Source organism: Caloenas nicobarica, chromosome 5 (genome assembly GCF_036013445.1).
Source record: "Caloenas nicobarica isolate bCalNic1 chromosome 5, bCalNic1.hap1, whole genome shotgun sequence".
NCBI classification, from domain to species: domain Eukaryota; kingdom Metazoa; phylum Chordata; class Aves; order Columbiformes; family Columbidae; genus Caloenas; species Caloenas nicobarica.
In genome coordinates, this window is record NC_088249.1 from 58913967 (window position 1) to 58917767 (window position 3801).

The following is a 3801-nucleotide window of genomic DNA, read 5'->3' on the forward strand; positions in this document are numbered from 1 at the left end:
TCTATTGACCCGAAGGCCTCCAACCTGCCGTTTGGAAACCATGATTAGCCCTGTGAATAAAGAAAACTACATAAACCAGAAAGTTTGGGGAAATCACTCCACAAATTCTGCACTCAGGTTTCATTTCAATCCTTGGATTAGAAGTTTTTGTACAAATATACTCTCATTAAAGATGGTGAGAGCCTGGTGGATATCGAGACATTTCTATCACACTAATCATTGATTTATACCAGGGCACTTGGTAGGCTCCACTTCTCAGGATTTAGTCTGGTGTATTTTAAGAATGTCACTGTCAAATACCCCGATACAGGATTTCAGCTTCCTTTCAACTTTTAGCCCAAAGGCTTCATATCACTAACTTGGGCTGCAGTATGAGTAAGCATGTATTCTAATAAGCGAAAGATGAGACCTGAACTCTTAGGCTACGAAAACTGGAGGATTGTGCCATATAGCTTTGAGCATCTCCAGCTTCCCTTGAAGCCTGTGGCAGCAACCCAAGATCTCTCTGGATCAAACCTTCACTTATTCTGAAGGTAATTCTCCTGGGATTTTCAGTAAGGTCTATTTTTCACTCCTGACACTGCTTCTCTGCTACTAATGTTAGGCTTTCTGCCAAATATGTGAGGCTTCCCTTCCTGTCCTCTTTTTCTCCTTTTTTTCTCTTTTTAAAAACAAACAAACGAAACCAGACAAACCCCCAAAAAGCAGTGATGGGTTCAATTTTCCTTTTTTTTTTGTTTTTTAATCAATTAGTTTGCTTTGTTATTTTTATATAGCACCTTTCACAGTCCAGAGGAGGAGTGGTTCAGTGGAGCTAGATCATGCATAGCAGTGGCCAAGAAGCATGTTAGGAGATTGGATACCCAAAGCACAGAGCTATAAGCGGTAAGCAACTTGACAACTCTGAGGCTGTGTCTCTGGGTAGTACATTGAACACTGACAAGTTCCTTTGGAAGAATAGACCTCAAGCTGTCAAGAATGTTAAAACTCTAAGATGGAGAAAAGTCACTTAACTTTTCATGCTCAAAAGTTGTCATTCTTTCCTCATGTCTGTGTTAAGAAACATTGCCAAAACCAATGACTGATGCTGGTACAAGCAGAAATGGAATGGAGGAATAAAAGACCGAAAAGAATAGAGGACTTGTCATAACAATGTGGGATTTAAAATCTGTAGTTAAGTTTTTTTTTTTCTGTTCAAATAGTATCAGTTTATACAGTGCCTCCTACTTAAAAACAAGTAGTTGAAAATGTTTTGGAGTTACAAATGCATTTTATCATGATAAATGAAATCAAGTTAAGTTTCCTTGCTAAAACAAAGTACATGGGATTCAAAGTTTGCCATGAATCACAACAACAAAAAACTGTAGGTAACACAGCTTCAAAAAGGTGTCTGGACCAAATCGCAAGCTGATGTAAGACATCAGAGCTTTAAGAAGCTAATTGACTTTAAGCTACTAAAAATCTGATTTATGATTAATATTCCTAGTAGAAGTAACAGACTCATTTGTTTTCTGCATATAAAACCCACTCAAATTAACTTTTATATGTATCAGTTAGTGATACATAAGTCTTAAGCCCTCACTAGATGTAAAACATATACGCTCCATTACAACAGCAGAGCTTTCAGCTGGTAGATATAAAATCATTAAAAAATTATGACTCTTCAGTCATCAATGGCCAGTCAACAGGAAGCACTGTAAATGTGGCCTGCTGGTGTTATTTTCCCCACTGGATCACCAGCTTTTGACAACTGACTTTACAAGCACTCAGCAGAAATGCATGCAAGGCATCCAGAGTAATCAGCTGCCAGCAGAACCTACACCCACCCCAGAAGCCCCATGAGACTCCCAGAGAATTGTTTATAAAGTAAAGGATAAGACTGGATGTTCTTTACATAACAAGAGAAATACAATGCAGCAGCCCACTGCAGCAGAAAGAGCTGATGATGGATGGAGTATCAGTCTTTCCTGAGTGACAGGCAAATGAGGCAGATAAAACCTCACTTTTAATACAGTTATCGATTTGCAAGCTAACCTGAAAATTCTCTTGTGCAGAAAGCACACCATTATACAGAAGGGCAGTCACATTAATAACCAGTCTTTTCACTTGTTACATGTATTACCTGCACGGTTTTGCGAGGATTCAGGTCTTCTAAAAACTTGGTTGCCACTACACAGACGCAGGCTCTAGGTACAGTCCTCGTTTCTGCCAGAATCATTCACTATCTTTTACAATGCTCTGTCAATTCTTGTTTTTATCAATGTTGTTGTCACTTCCTTTAAAATAAAACTCTAGAAACTGCCAGATCCGACTGATTTTCTTGACATCCCCTGATTTTTTTTTTATAGCAGTGTAACAAATGCTAAATAATTTGGGTGTCTCTTACAGTGTTATTTTTCAGGCCTGTGCTGGGCCATCCTGAGGGAAACTAAGCATTTCCTTAGATCACACCATCTTCCTGAGACTCTCAGGAAAGCCATGGTTCAAAGAATAACACACCCTATTTCCCTGCTGCACGCACCCAACTCCAGGGCTTTTTCCACATTACCTTAACCTAGGTCCCTTTCTGACATCACGTTACCACTCAAATTTTTCCAGCAGCTTTGCATTTCATTTTATTTTCCATCCATGGAACCCATCCAGGACATATCTGCTCAAGGGAAAGAACAGCATCATTGGAATCATCTTGCTTTCTAAAGAGATTTCTGGCTGTCACTGTTAATGTCAGAATGGGGTCGGGGGCCACATGAATATACACAGTCTATATCCAGCTTCATATTCTCTTTAAGACCTTTTGCATTATCTTTTGTTGAAATAATTTGTAAAGCATCCTTATTCATCTATGCATTTCACTTACTCACTTGAACAACTCCCAAAGGCTTGTATTGTGATGATCTACCAAGAACACAAAAGAAAAATGTTTAGAAATGGGTCAAAGATAGAAGTGTCTTGAGGTAATAATACAAAAGTTTAGAAGTAAGGCTTTGGGAATGTTTTCTGCAAAGAGTTAGAAAGATCACAAATGGACAGAATGAGGCTGGAGAACATAATAATCTCACTGTCTTAATTCAGTAAGGATTTCATTATACTTGAAAAATAAATTACACTTCTTACGTATGGATTTATAGCTACATATTTAAACACTTACCTGAATGTAAGTCTGTGCTATCAAAGCTGAAATCAAGTATTGATCATACAAACATAACACGTAAAACGGCTTGCCTGTTAAGTACATTTGTAGAACAGATTTCAAAATCAAATGATATCATAGTAATACTGGAAATACTGGAAGTTCTGTTCATTCCAACACAGAGAATTCCTTTGTCCTCATTCTAATCTGTCAAAACATCTTATTGCAATAATACATCTTGATTTTACCATCTCTCACTTCAGGGTGGTTTCTGACACTTTTAGAAAGCTCCCTGCAATGTATTTCTCTGGAGAAAAGGATGTCACTAAATCTAAACATGAAAGAGATCCATATACAGTGCCTACATTTGCACACAAAACTTCCAATTCTTACAAATTTCTGAGTGAATGTGTTTGTAGGGTGGTGGAATGAGAATACACTCTTCATCGTCACAGACAGGAATATACGTCACTAGCTGTTCTCCAGCTCAAATAATATATAATTAAATTCAAACCCTGTCTTCGTACCTGCAAGAATTGCCTGACAGAAATGTAGTGCATACAGCATACCTGTGAGCACATGCGAGTCAGACATGCTTGCCAAAATGCAATGCCGAGGTTGATCTGGGGCCTCTTTCTTCACAGCAGTTACGCTGAGGAACCATATTACTC